The 15,775-nt window shown below is 41.2% G+C and overlaps 1 protein-coding gene across 5 annotated transcripts in view; it reads left to right on the top strand.

The window, feature by feature from the left end:
- TRMT11 (tRNA methyltransferase 11 homolog) overlaps positions 1-15,775 on the top strand; it is a 157,719-nt gene that overhangs the window by 79,687 nt on the left and 62,257 nt on the right. The gene's annotated exons all lie outside the window — the stretch shown is intronic.

Raw genomic sequence — 15,775 nt, 5'->3', positions numbered from 1 at the left:
GTTCTCCGTCAAAATAAGTAATGCAGAATCTACACTACTCCCTGTCCCAAGGTGTCCCACAGAGTTCCTCCCTCTCCTCCACCCTTTTTAACATATATCTCACATCCCTCTGTCATCTCCTATCGGACCTCGGCCTCAAGTTCTACCTCTATGCCGACGACGTCCAAATCATCATTCCCATCCATGATTCATTATCCGATGCACTTAAGCTTTGGGGCACATCAACAACTTACTCACAAACCTCCACTTTGCCTTAAACATCACCAAAACAGAACTGCTCCTCATATCCCAACACCAAACCCCTAAACCATCAATCACCTCTGATCCTGTTTTCAGTGCCATATCAGCGCAGCCTTTTGTAAGAGACCTCAGGGTCTTCCTGGACCAGCAATTGAATTTAAAGAAATATATTAATTCTATTCTCAAGGAGGGCTTCTACAAGCTCAACGTCCTAAAAAAAGCTAAAACCCCTACTCCACCCTCATGACTTCCGCACAGTCATTCAGGCCACCCTCTCATCCAAGCTAGATTATTGCAATTCCCTCCTGCTAGTGCTTCCCTACTCCGCAATAAAACCTCTTCAAATGCTCCAGAACACGGTAGTGAGGGTCATCACAAACGCCCGGAAATCAGCCCCATCCTTAAAGACCTCCATTGGCTCCCCATCCCCTCACGTATCCTCTATAAAACACTCTCCATCATTCATAAGTCCATCTACTGTCACAACTCCAACTGGCTAGACGAACCCTTCTGCCTCACATGCTCTAACCGTCCCACCAGGGCAAACTATAAAGGAACCCTCCAGGTACCCTCTCTTAAAAAGGCTCATCTCTCCTCCACAAGGGATCGCGCCATCTCCTTTGCCGATCCCACGCGATGGAACTCTCTTCCCACCTTCCTTCAACTTGAGCCCTGCACCACCAAATTCAAAAAGAAATTAAAGTCATGGCTCTTTAAGCAGGCTTACCCTGACTAGACACTGACCTCCCTCATACCTAAGCTAACCCCCACTTTGCCCTGATCCTTGTATATAGTTTTTGTTACTATGTCATGTTACTTGCAGTATTTTACCTGTTATTTGCATTATATTTCGTTTGCTCTGCTTCCGGCTTCTCCTCTGCCTCTTTCGGTCCTTTGCCCCCCCTGTCCCTGTTTTATGTACTTTCCTCCTGTCAGTTCGGATGTAAACTGGTATGATGTTGCACGCTATTGTCGGTATATAAAAGTGTTAAATAAATGAGGAACTTTGTCAAACGCCTTCTGAAAATCCAAGTATACTATATCTACCGGTTCACCTTTATCCACATGTTTATTAACTCCTTCAAAAAAGTGCAGCAGATTTGTGAGGCAAGACTTGCCCTGGGTAAAGCCATGCTGACTTTGTTCCATTAAACCATGTCTTTCTATATGTTCTGTGATTTTGATGTTTAGAACACTTTCCACTATTTTTCCTGGCACTGAAGTCAGGCTAACCGATCTGTAGTTTCCCGGATCACCCCTGGAGCCCTTTTTAAATATTGGGGTTACATTTGCTATCCTCCAGTCTTCAGGTACAATGGATGATTTTAATGATAAGTTACAAATTTTTACTAATAGGTCTGAAATTTCATTTTTTAGTTCCTTCAGATCCCTGGGTGTATACCATCCGGTCCAGGTGATTTACTACTCTTCAGTTTATCAATCAGGCCTACCACATCTTCTAGGTTCACTGTGATTTGGTTCAGTCCATCTGAATCATTACCCATGAAAACCTTCTCTGGAATGGGTACCTCCCCAACATACTCTTTAGTAAACACCAAAGCAAAGAAATCATTTAATCTTTCCGTGATGGCCTTATCTTCTCTCTGGCAGGTCCAACTGACTCCCTCACAGGCTTTCTACTTCGGATATATTTAAAAAAGTTTTTACTGTGAGTTTTTGCCTCTACAGCCAACTTCTTTTCAAATTCTCTCTTAGCCTGTCTTATCAATGTCTTACATTTAACTTGTCAATGCTTATGCATTATCCTATTTTCTTCTGTTGGATCCTTCTTCCAATTTTTGAATGAAGATCTTTTGGCTAAAATAGCTTCTTTCACCTCCCCTTTTAACCATGCCGGTAATTGTTTTGCCTTCTTTCCAACTTTTTTAATGTGTGGAATACATCTGGACTGTGCTTCTAGAATGGTATTTTTTAACAATGACCACGCCTCTTAAACACTTTTTACCTTTGTTGCTGCTCCTTTCAGTTTTTTTCTAACAATTTTTCTCATTTTATCAAAGTTTCCCTTTTGAAAGTTTAGCACGAGAGCCGTGGATTTGCTTACTGTCCCCCTTCTAGTCATTAATTCAAATTTGATCATATTATGATCACTATTGCCAAGCGGCCCCACCACCGTTACCTCTCTCACCAAAAACTGTCCTTCACTGAGAATTAGATCTAAAATGGCTCCCTCTCTTGTTGGTTCCTGGACTAATTGTTCCATAAAAATGTCATTTATTCCATCCAGCAACTTTATATCTCTAGCAAGTACCGATGATACATGACTCCCTTGCTAAAGCTTTAGCTCTGGAAGAGACCGAGAGGCTCATGGGGTTACAGCTCCTGCACACGGCCGAAAACACTTTGGCAGTGCTCTGAATGCTGGCTCTGCCGGTGCCATTGGATTTTTGGTGGGATAAATGATTTGGAAGTACACACCAATCAGGAATGCATTTTGACCAAACTGTAATAATTCACATTGGGACAGCTGGTTACGAGGAAGAGGGAGGTGATTTAATGTCTCATTAGAATGGAAGTGGATTAAGAAGGGCGAGGATGGTGGGGAATAGGAAGTAGACAGGAGAGTAATAATTAAGGAGAGTTGGGTGTGTAAGATCATGACAGAACAGATTTCCTTTTGCAAAGGCTGGAATTTGTCTTGGTTAGGAAACGGCACGTTTTTTCTTTCTTTAAACTATTCCCCATGCTGGTGTTTAGAGTGCATCACACACAGTACAGTATCTTCATCAGGGATCTGGAGCTGTTCATTTCTCAAGCTCTGGGAAACGTCATAATAACATTTGATTTGTCCCGTCTATGAACTGTTGTTTTTATTTGAATTTTTTTTTTTTTTTGTGTCGGGCAGAAGAGGGGAGTGGAAGATGGCGAGCATTCCCCTATTCCTGAACTTCTTCTCCAGGGATGGGAGAACCTCCGGCCCATTGCACATCTGCAGATCTGCTCCCGCTGCCCGCTCTCACTTGCTCCTCAGCACTGTGGCAGCTCCTGCTCTGGTCCTTCTGGATGTTTTCATTTGCATCATTGGCCAGCTGCGTCGTCAGAAGGTGGGGGGGGAACCTCCATCCCCCTCCATCCCCCACCATGTCTCACACTCCTGCCTAACGCAGTCCAGTGTAAAAAAAAAAAAAAATTCTCCACCCCTGATCTGGTCTAATCCGAAGCTGCTACAGCCCCGGGGATGGAAGCAAAACCTGCATTTCTGACAGCCACGTATTTCTTCCTCCTTTATTCATTTCACTCTTGCCTTGTCTACCTCTTTCCTTAGTGGCAAGATTCAGCAAAAGACCAGGGCAAATGTACCCTTTCCCTGGCATGGAAGAATCTCTCTGGAAATGTAGCTGCTTTTTTGCTTTCTTAGTTATGGACTCGTGTACATTTAAAAAAAGATTGAAAAAAACAAACAATCACCGATTTCGTACTGAACCACCGTTGGGCACTTGATCATAACATAACTTAATGATACTTCACCTAGATGCAGCTCCAGCACTGCTAACTACATCGATGGCGGGGGTGGAAGGGAAATAGATCGATGGCGGGAGTGGAAGGGAAATAGAACAAAAAGTCACTTACAAGGGACAAGAGAAACAGATAAGTATGGGGAGAAAAAAAAAAAAGAGAAAGCTTGCTGAGCAGACTGGATGGACCATTTGGTCTCCTTCTGCCGTCATTTCTGTGTTTCTATGACGTTTTTGTAATACTTTCAAAGTTGGCAGAATCATTGTAGAAGTAGGCCCTGCCTGTATGCTTAACAGGTAGAGGCACTGTGCTTGCACTAAGTCCATATAATGTGATGCGCACTCATGAGCTGAGATGCCTTTAATCAGCCAAGCTTGGGCTATCGCATGGCAGGGATTTCATTACCTGTGAAAGAGATCTGTACGTTAATGCTGGAAGACACGAAGCAGGGATAAGCATCTCCCTGTTAAAGATACCATCAAGCTGCATAGTATTGCCTCTGCTCGGTTTGATATCGACATCATCACTGTGTCTGAATTCTTTTCGTTTGACTTTTGCTTCCTGGCTACTTAAAACATTTTTTTTATATTTTTAATGATATGGTTCCTCTCCCTGTGAGAGTGGTAAGCAGAAAACAATAGCTGGACGTGCCGAATGTTTACTTTCAATACATTATATATTATTCATTTGATCTCGCTGTATAAAAACAGCGTCCCCTGGCACCTGCTAACTAAAGCCATCGTAAGACGTTTGTAGACTGAAGCTGAAAGCTTGCTTTTTATTCGGCTTGGAAGTTTCCTCCTGCTTTGGACTTCCAGCTCAATCAGAACCAGTCTCCGTTGGGTTAAAGTCAAGGAAGCAGACATACGAAACATGACGTCATGTTGGGTTGGACAGTGATTTAAATGGGAAGTAAATTCCTTTATTTTATATGCATAGTATCTAAATTCTTGAAAAAAAAAGTTATTCAGTGGATCTGTGATTGTACATGACTCATAGTGTGTAGCACATATCGAGAACTTGACTTCTAAAGTGGCTACATGGGTGTTATGATGGACCTTATTATTCAATGAGAGATGCCTGTCGGATCAGGATTAGTTTTGAAAACAATAATTTAAATTCAAGAAAGTGCAATAAAATATGCATGTCAGGTGTTTTACATGAGTAAGTAGTGATACATCTGCATTTGGTAGACTTTTTGCTGGGGATTACATCTTTTCCACTCCTGCCTTACAGCCTGTCGTCATTGAATGGCTAAATAAAACGTTTTCTGCGATCCAAAGAGAACAGCAGGTCCTCCTCAGAGGGGAACATCTGTTTCCAGTAAGAGACAATAGAAAGACAGTTCCTGTCTCGTAGAGCATACACATACTGCTAGTATTTCCTTCTCAGAAGCTTCAGAATTTTTAGACTCGGGTATAGAAAATCTACCGTCTGATAGCCTTGGACTTTTTAATGATTCTAATATTAGCTTTCTGACAAAACAAATTGCTGGAACATTAAATCTTCATTTTCAGAGATTTATTTTATTTAAAAATATTTATACTCCGCATTTTTCACAGTTCAGTGTGGGGTACACTAAAAAAACCCCAAACAAACCCCTCATAAATAATTGCCGTAAAGACACAAAAATGAGTTACACATCCCAGCAGATCCTTTGCTGGGTACTCAGGAGAAAAGGGGAACATTTCTTGCTGTTCACCTGACTATAGACAAAATGGTTAAAAAGGTGCATCCTTACTGCAAGAGTTTTATAATGCTATCCAGGTAAGGGCTTTATAATGCTATCCAGGTAACTTATCTGGGATATTCAGGAAGATTTAACTGGGTAAGTCTGCTGCTGAATACATCTCGGGAAATTTGGATAAAGTTACTGGGCTGCATTTAGAGCAAACTCACCTGGCTAAGCTTATCCAGCTAGTGCCGAATATCAGCGCTAGCCTGATCAGTTTTAGCCATGCCCTCAGAACTCCCCATCCTACTTCTTTTTCTCTGGCTAAATGACTTTCGAATTTCGGGGTACGTTAGCCAGTCAAACCCTTTTCAGTATCGATTTCTATGAAACCTGAAAGAAATAGATAAATGGTCTAAGCCCTCCTATTGTAGACTCTTGCTATATCTGGTATTGCCAAAAGAAGAATTCCTTTAGAAAAGAATTGGTGATTAATGAATTCTCTAAATGTTGTGTGCCTAACATCTTTTAAGAGTTAAATGGAATGATTTAGCAGTCATGGGTGCAGTCTGAAAATGCTTCCCATCCTATGATTTGCTGGGCTCAGAAAAATTATAACTTCACTTGGAAAGTGTTGCAGATGTTACCTATAAGGTCACCTTGTCAGCTAAGCTATGTTAAGGAGACCTTGCAGCTCGCTCAGGATTCTTGAGAAAGCAGTGGCTAGCTAATTTTTCTTCTAAAGTCCATCTGCTTCTGTTACATTTGAGGGCGAACATACAAGATTGTCAAAGATATTTTGGAAGGTAAGAAGACTTTTCTACCCACGATAAGCTACAACAATGCATTCAGTCCTTTAGATTCCTACATAGCGATTTTGAAAAAGAGACAGACATTTTAATATTTATTTATTTAAAAATGTTTATATGCCGCTTTTACAATTTAAAGAATTAATCAAAACGGTTCACAATAAACATACATAAAAATAGTATATAATAAACTAAAAACAATTAAATTAAAATTAACTAAGACATACCATAACAAGCGTTCTCATAAGCAACAGCCTGCCGAACTATCCATGCCAAGGACCCTTCTTTAGTAACCCCCCCCAGAGAACTATATAGATCATATCCAGAACTCTCAGGCCTTCTTTGAATCCTTAACAGACTTAAATCCATTCCCAGATTGATACCTTGCTTCTTTGTTTTAGCCTACATTAGGCTCTGTAGCATTTACGTTATGTTATGTTATTACCCCATATAGCTGTATCCAAGTTACTTTTACCTGTTCATTGTAAGACATTAACTTGTCATTGTTCTGTTCAGAATGTAAACCGAATTGATCAGTAGCTCTGTTATTGGAAAATCGGTATATAAAAGTGCAGACCGCCTCCAACGCCGAGGGAACACGCTCCACGCTGCCGATTTCCAGCCAATCAGGGGACAGCCCTGATTGGCCTTTAAATTTTGAGAAGCTCCTATTCGGAGCCCTTTCGTCCGGACGCTGTGCTGTGCAGAGGGGGACTCTATACGCTGCCGGGCCTGCGCGATCGGCGCCGGAGACCCGCCGGGGTAAGGCCTGATTTTAATCTACTCTTGCCCACGGCCGCCTCCGACCTCGACCACGAGGCTGCCCCTGCTTACCTCCGTGTCGCGCTGACGCCGTCCCGCAGACTGCCTCCAACGCCGAGGGAACACGCTCCACGCTGCCGATTTCCAGCCAATCAGGGGACAGCCCTGATTGGCCTTTAAATTTGAGAAGCACACAAGCGTCACGCGCCGAGCGTCACGCGCCGAAGGAGCGCGACAAAGGGGCCTGCCCCTTTGTGTGCCCCTTCGTGTGACCCTCCGGTGCTTGTAGAACACTGCTTTAGATGTATCTTGCTTCCACAGACTACATCGTACAAATATACCTGGCCTTATATTGAGCACCTGCATTACCTCCTTGTATATTAAGCTACAGCATACTTCCTGTTGTCTGTAACTGTCCTAGTGTCTTTATACTACCTTTCTTACAGTAATCCCGTAAGAAGCTCCCTCCTTTCTCAACATTTCACCTCCCAGGACAACGATTTTCTACAACCACTCACCAACACGTAAACGCTTTGTAACCCTCCCCCTCTTACCTCATTTCAAACATGCTGAACATCCCAAAACTCAGCTATAATAGATACAGACCCCTTTCTCAATATGCTTCACGCCACCGTTCATACCTTAAATCCATTCCTACTACTATGGTCTCTCCACCACTTACCCAAGTTATCGGAATCACTGCACTGGCTCTTATTCTTTTTAACGCCCAATCACTAAACAAAAAATTTTCAATCCTTAATGACCTATTATTAGATGAAACACCTGACATACTGGCAATAACTGAAACCTGGTTAAAAGACACTGATAATGTGCTCCTTAACCAGCTTCCGATCAATATCTATGATATCATCTCTATCCCTAGACCAAGAAAGAAGGGTGGAGGCATTTTACTAGCCACTAAGAAACAACTGAAACTCACCCTACAAGCTACATCCACCCCTCCTAAACTTGAAATTGGTTTATTTAAAGCACCTAGTATTCAAATATGCCTCATCTATGCCCCTCCTGGTACACTCAACAACAACCCTTCTGCACTAATTGAATACATTGCAAAAAATATCTCGAGTGATTCCCCAGCCATTATCCTAGGTGATTTTAATCTGCATGTAGACAATATCCCGCTCACACCAAGCTGCTCCTCCTTCCTTGAAGCCATGAAATCCCTAGGATTCAAGCAAACTATAAACTCTCCTACCCACAAAGCTGGTCACTCACTCGACCTCATATTCACTAACCAGCATATTACCACAGAATCCCTTACATGTTCACCTATTCCCTGGTCTGACCACTACATTATAAGAACCACCAACACACTAAATAGGCCCCCACCCATGCCTGTTGTATCCACAACTTTAAAAATCCGCAAATCATGCAACAAAGATGAACTCACGTCTGCACTGTCATATGCCCTTAACAACCTTAACTTTAGCAATGCTGATACGGCCCTTGCATCATGGATTGAGCATACACAATCAGTTGCTGACAAAATCTGCCCCTTTATTACTAAACAATTATCATCTCAAAGAAATGCAAAAAAACCATGGTACAATACCATACTAAAAGAACGGAAACAAGCTCTTAGAAAAATTGAAAAAAACTGGCGCAAAGACCCCTCCCCTACTCTCCTGGCACGATACAAGACCTCCCTATACAACTACAATAATGAAATCAATATTGCCAAAAAGAATTTCTATGCCTCTAAAATACACCAGTACCAATTCAACCCCAAAGCCCTATTTGATTACGTCACCTCACTCACCAACCTCACCCCAAATCTCATTCCTGATGAAGAGGCAAAAAACAAATGCGAACAATTGGCTCAATACTTTCATGATAAAGTCAACAAAATCATGACACGCTTTGCGACCACCTCCCACACTCCCCAAAATGGTTGCACTGTACAACCTAGCAAACTCTCTACCAAACTTACAAAGTTTGAACACACCTCTACTATGGAAATAGAATCCATACTCAAAAAAGCCAGACCTTCATCCCACCCCTCTGACACCATCCCGACGAAGCTTTTACTCACCATACCTGACATAATAGCCCCCTCCATCTCAAAGATCATTAACGCCTCAATTGATTCTGGCATAGTACCCTTCCCATTAAAGCAAGCCATCCTTAAGCCCACTCTAAAAAAACCTAAGCTTGACCCAGCGGATCTGACCAATTACCGTCCTATCTCTAATCTCCCATTCATTGCAAAAATTTTAGAAAAAACTATTAACTGCCAACTTAGTAACTACTTGGATGAACAAGAAATCCTTTCTCCTTCGCAATACGGTTTTCGTAAATTACATAGTACAGAAACCCTTCTTCTCTCTCTTTCTGATTACCTTATCAAAAGCTTAGATAAAGGACTATCCCATCTCCTAATTTTATTGGATATTTCTGCTGCTTTTGATACTGTAAACCATCAGATCCTCCTTGAGCGCCTCTCTGATATTGGTATAACGGAACATGCCCACAAATGGTTTAGTTCCTACCTCAGCGACAGACATTACAGAGTCAATGTTGGTAACCATAAATCCAAAGAAATCCTCATTGCGCAGGGAGTTCCCCAAGGCTCCTCACTATCATCCACCCTATTTAATGTCTACCTACTACCCCTCTGCCAACTCCTTTCAAACCTTAAGTTACCGCACTTTTTGTACGCTGATGATGTACAAATTCTTATTCCCATTACTGACTCCATTCCAAAAACTTTAGAAATCTGGCAATCCACACTCACTTCAATTAACAACCTCTTAAACTCCATCCAGCTTGCCCTTAACTCCACAAAAACAGAACTCATGGTTATCTCACCTCCTACCCCCCTACATGCTACTCCCTTAATAAATACTATTCCACCACACACACAATTTTCTCAACAAGTCCGAGATCTAGGAGTACTATTAGATGATCAAATGTCCCTCAAAAAATGTATTAATTCCACCCTTAAGGAGTGTTTCTTTAAGATCCACACACTCAAAAAACTTAAACCACTACTTCACTTCTCCGACTTTCGTACTGTGTTACAATCTATGGTCTTTTCGAAAATTGACTATTGTAACGCGTTACTATTAGGTCTGCCTAAAAATTCCATAAACCCACTACAAATCCTACAAAATACGACAGCTCGCATTCTCACGAATACACCTACAAGGGAACACATTACTCCCATACTTAAGAAATTACACTGGCTCCCTGTCCACTACCGTATACAATACAAGATATTATCCCTCATTCACAAAGCCCTCCACAACCCAGAAATGAACTGGCCCTCCAACACCTTTCAATTCAATAATTCTAATAGGCCTATTAGAAATCCCTATATTGCTACTCTACAAACCCCATTACCTAAACTATTTAAATATGCATCCACCACCGGGAGCCTACCGTGCCGAGAGCCGAGGGCGAGGAGCAGGAGAGAGAGTGACACCAGGAAGGAGCCGCGAGGGATTGAGCTCCGCCCCCCCCCGACGTCTGCGGGACCCGCTGTGGGTATAAAAGATCTTAACCCACAAACCCTGCCCGGGAGCCTACCGTGCCGAGAGCAGAGGGCGAGGAGCAGGAGAGAGAGTGACACCAGGAAGGAGCCGCGAGGGATTGAGCTCCACCCCCCCCGACGTCTGCGGGACCCGCTGTGGGTATAAAGAGACACCACAGCGGCGCGCAGCCGCCGGCGCGCCGAAGCCGCGCGCCAAAGGGGCGCGCCCCTGGGCGCGTTTCCACCTCGAAGAGGAACCAGCAAATGGGGAGAAAGAGGAAAATTAAGACCTCCACGCCGACGTCGAAGGAAGTCCGAGGACCCATGGATGCCCACCTTCAGCGGAGGGTGAGTCAAAACATGAGAGAATTGGCTACTGAGATATCTTTTACATCTGGGGATTCCGGAACCTCTCCTCCTCAAAACCAAACATCCTTTTCACCCTTGGTGGAAGGAGAGCCCAATGAAGTGAAATTGGACTCTCCTGGTGTGGCAATTCAATCGGCTAAACCACCAGGGGAGGATAATTCCGGAACCTCTCCTCCTCAAAACCAAACATCCTTTTCACCCTTGGTGGAAGGAGAGCCCAATGAAGTGAAATTGGACTCTCCTGGTGTGGCAATTCAATCGGCTAAACCACCAGGGGAGGATAATCCGGTCCAGTCTATGTTTATGGGAGCAGTTGGAGGTGTAATAACTGCAAAAGAGGGTATTGTTAACCCCTCCCCTATTTTAGATCTGAACTTACCTGAACCGGAAAATATTTCCTTGACTGATATTTGGAGGGCAGTAACCAACATGGACAGGAGATTAGTCCAGTCCATGAATCAAGCCACTTTATTCGCTACAGATACTAAGAAAGCCCTAGAGGAACATGAAAAGAGACTGCAAGCCATAGAGGCATCTAATGGGATAACATCTACACAGGTTGCCACTATTCAGGCATCAGGATCAGCATTTATTAAAGATACAGTAATGATATATAGGCAGTTGGAAAATGTGGAAAATGTATTAAGAAAAAAGAACCTTAGAATTTTGAACTTTCCTATAACTAGATTGTTATCTGCAAATGAATTGTTTAAGAAATACTCAAAAGAAATTTTGGGTATTTCTGAAGAAATAATTCTTTCTAACTTGTACTATATATCTAATGTGAAAAAAAATACACAAAAAGATGGTGATATGGATGTACTCCAACCGGATAGCCCAAATTTGACATCTTTTTTAGAGGCATCGGTGGATAACATTCAATCAAGATCTACATTAGTAGTTGTATTTGCATTAGAGAGTCATAAGAACTTAGTTCTCCAGAAATATTTCCTTAATAAAAATTATGTTTTTTGTGGACAAACATTGCAAATGTTTCCTGATGTGTCTAGGGTAACCCAGCACAAAAGGAAACAATTTCTGTTAATGAAACAGAGGGTTTTGGCCCTAGGGGCCACCTTTTTTCTAAAATATCCATGCAAGTGTATGATTTCCTATCAAAGGAATAAGTTTATTTTCGTGGACCCAGGACATTTAGAAACTTTTCTTCAAGATAAAAGTGGCTGAGAGGTTTAAAGCCCTTATTTAGGAGTTAAAGTTTGGTATAATGGAATAGATTTTTCTCTCAAAGTTTATGGAATTCTTGTAATCTCTATAATTTCCTTAAAATAATTCTAGAAGAAAGGCTCCCCAATGATTATGGGGTCTGTATGTGTTAGTTACAAAAATTTATCTTTTCTTTTTAATGGTTGAAGTGTATGGAATTATGTATTATGTTTGTAACACACTATTTTCCTTTTCTTATTACATGTAAATGTTTTTTGAGAAAATTAATAAATTATAAATAAAAAAAAAAAAAAAATATGCATCCACCAAAGCTCGTGCCATTTCCATAGCTGGACCTACACTATGGAATGCTATGCCCACTGAATTATGCCTTGAACTGTCCTCTAAGACATTCAAGCAAAAGCTCAAGACATGGCTTTTTACTAAAGCCTACACTTGATTTTGCTGTGCTCCCCTTTAACTCTACTGTTCCTAACATGTATCTAACTTACACGATCTCTCTTAACTCCTATTACTCCCTTTTCTTAGTCTGCCATTCTTTCCATCTTTTCCCTAAACTATTACTCTCAACTTTAGTTTAACTATGCCCTCCTCTTCTAGGCATTCTAGCTCTATTGTTACTCTCTTATAACCTTTGATCTCGCCCTCTGTACATATGTATATAACCCTTTCCTTCCTTACCCTTTCTCTTCCCTTCCCGTTCCAACTTGCTCCCCACCCCTCCTATACCCCCATTTTTTCGCCTTGATACTAGATTAAGTTATGCAATCACATTTATTTTACTCTATATTTCTATCTAATATTCCGTTAATTAAGTTGTTCTTGATTTTGTATTTTACTGTTTTAATGTATTGTGGAATCCAGATATTATTATACTGTTATATGTACACGCAACTGCGTATTTTTGTTCTATGTACACCGACGTGATATCTTTGATGAGCGGCGGTATATAAAAACCAATAAATAAATAAATAAATAACTAAAAAAATGGCCCGCCAATAAACAAAAATACTGTCATAGAACTAATTATATGACTCAAAAACTGTTCATGATTAATATACGTGAGTAAAGGGTTGTAGTTAAGTTGATATTTAGGAAGGAGTCGATGAACTAAAAGCTTTCTGAAATAAATACGTTTTTAATGATTTTTTAAATTGTTGGGTGGAGGATGTGAGATGAAGCGAGTCAGGGAGTGCGTTCCAAAGTATAGGGCCAGCTACCGAAAAAGCCCTTTTTCTAGTTATTTCAAGTCTAGCAAAAAATAATCTAGAACATCAGCAAATTGCTTCCTGCACCAAATTCTTGTAACAAATAAAGAAAAGCCTATTATTACCAACATAAACACATACATACATAAAACCCAGGTGTGCATTTTAGAAGGAAGATTTCAAAAATGCAATTGCACTGTGGAAAACTCTTTTTTTTTCGATTATCAGAGTTGCTTTCTTAGTTCTTGTATATTCATCAAGAAAAGTTAGTGAATTAAAACTGTCTTCAGGGGGCTGGCTCTGGCTGAGAAGGGATATCGAGCCGTCCTGGCAGAGACTCTGTGAGAGGAAAACCCAGCTGAATAACATCAGAATCGCTGAAGGTGGAGAGAAGTGAGGGAACAGCTGACCCAGAGTGCTCGACGTTATCACCAGGGCCCAGGACCTTTAAATCCCGAGGCACGCCGGCGTTTCAGTGGGGCTGGCTCTGGCTGAGAAGGCTTATCGAGCCGTCCTGGCAGAGACTCTGTGAGAGGAAAACCCAGCTGAATAACATCAGAATCGCTGAAGGTGGAGAGAAGCGAGGGAACAACTGACCCAGAGTGTTCGACGTCATCACCAGGGCCCGGGACCTTTAAATCCCGAGGCACGCCAGCGTTTCAGTGGGGCTGGCTCTGGCTGAGAAGGGATTTCAAGCCGTCCTGGCAGAGACTCTGTGAGAGGAAAACCCAGCTGAATAACATCAGAATCGCTGAAGGTGAAGCGAGGGAACAGCTGACCCAGAGTGCTCGACGTCATCACCAGGGCCCGGGACCTTTAAATCCCGAGGCACGCCGGCGCGCAGCCAACGCCAGCGCGCGGGGCTTAGACTAGCTTTGACTGCGTTTGTCTGCGCATGACTGTAAGAAATCCTTATAGCAAGAATGTGCTTGATACTATCCTTGGAATGGGAAGAAAGAGAAAAGCGAGATTTATCACTTCCTCACCTTCTACAGCCAAAATCGGCCCCATGGACACCCATGTAAATCGGCAGGGAATGCCAACAATGGACAGTTTGCATAGCACTTCGGATGCATCGCTAAGTCCAGGCACAGCGCCTACACCTCCACAGCCCCCGGGAACAACGAGAGATGTACTCCAGGCTGGAAATGAATCGCCAAATGTGAGTGATCTTGAATCGCAACAGGCATTGGTAGAGGCTGAACCAGCCACCTACACTGAAGCAGGGGAGGAGAATGTTGTTGTTAACATTGGCAAATCTCAGATAAGTTCTGTAGATCCTGCCAATGTGAATCTTGGGGACTTGTGGAATGTGCTGGTAAAATTGGACTCGAATTTAACACAGGTTAATTCTTCTCTTTCAGCTTTAGTAAATGTGAATAGAATATCCATAGTAAATCAGGGTAAAAGATTGAGTGAGGTGGAGTTAACGCTGAAAGATTTGTCTGTAAAAGTGAATAACGGCCAAAATATAGAAAGTATGATTATTGGAGATACTAAAATGTTACATCTTGAATTAGAAAATGTGGAAAATTTACTCAGAATCAAAAATTTGAGACTAGTTAATTTTCCTGTTACTAGGTTATTGTCACCTAAAGAAATGTTAGTGAAATATTTAAAGGAGATTTTGTTGTATGATGAAAAGGATATTCTATCTATTTCCAAAATATATTATTTTGCATCAAGGTTCAATAAGGATATTGGTATGGCTGAGGAAAACTCTGTAGGCATGTCCACTTTCTTAGAAGAATCTACAGACATTATAAATAAAAGATCAACGCTCTTTGTGTCATTTGCTTTAGAGAGAGAGAAAGATGTGTTATTAGAAAAGTTTTTCAGGAATAAAGATCTTAAATTTTGTGGCCAAAAGGTGTTTATTTTTCCAGACGTCTCTAGAACCACTCAGGTTCAAAGGAGAAAGTTTCTGGAACTTAAAAGTAAGACTCTGGAAATTGGTGCTACCTTTTATTTAAAGTATCCTTCAAAGTGTTTTATTAATTACCAGAGTAAAAAGTTTATATTTACTGAGCCACATCATTTCCTAAAAGATAAATCGAGTCCAATAGAAAGCCAGCTAATACCATCTGAAATGGCGCAAGAGATAGATAAGAATGATGTCCCTTCTTAAATTGAATTATTTTGATTTATATTGGATTAACGAGCCCTCGACATTATTTGTTCTTAATAGGAAAATTTGAGGCTAATTGTTTATGTTAAGGTAGTTGTATGGGAAAGTTTCTATGTATATTTTCTTATTAAGATTGCCTATGTATGTTGGAGAATGAGATTTATGTTTGTAATTTTGTTTTAAAATCATAATAAAGAGATAATTGAAAAAAAAACAAAACTGTCTTCAGTGTCTCCATTTACAAAGTTTCTTTTTGAGACCGTTGTATTATGTGCTTCAAAAATTAATTCTGCTTTTCACATTATTTAAGAGAGTGTGTTGCCAACCCTGTGTCCCTAATCCTACTTAGACCAAGGAGATGGAACATCATTTTTTAGTTATTAAGAGACCTTTTAAAGTTTTATTTACAAAGAAGATAAACTTTTAGAAAAT

Source organism: Rhinatrema bivittatum, chromosome 3 (genome assembly GCF_901001135.1).
Source record: "Rhinatrema bivittatum chromosome 3, aRhiBiv1.1, whole genome shotgun sequence".
Taxonomy (NCBI): domain Eukaryota; kingdom Metazoa; phylum Chordata; class Amphibia; order Gymnophiona; family Rhinatrematidae; genus Rhinatrema; species Rhinatrema bivittatum.
This window is presented reverse-complemented; position numbering and strand designations above follow the sequence as displayed.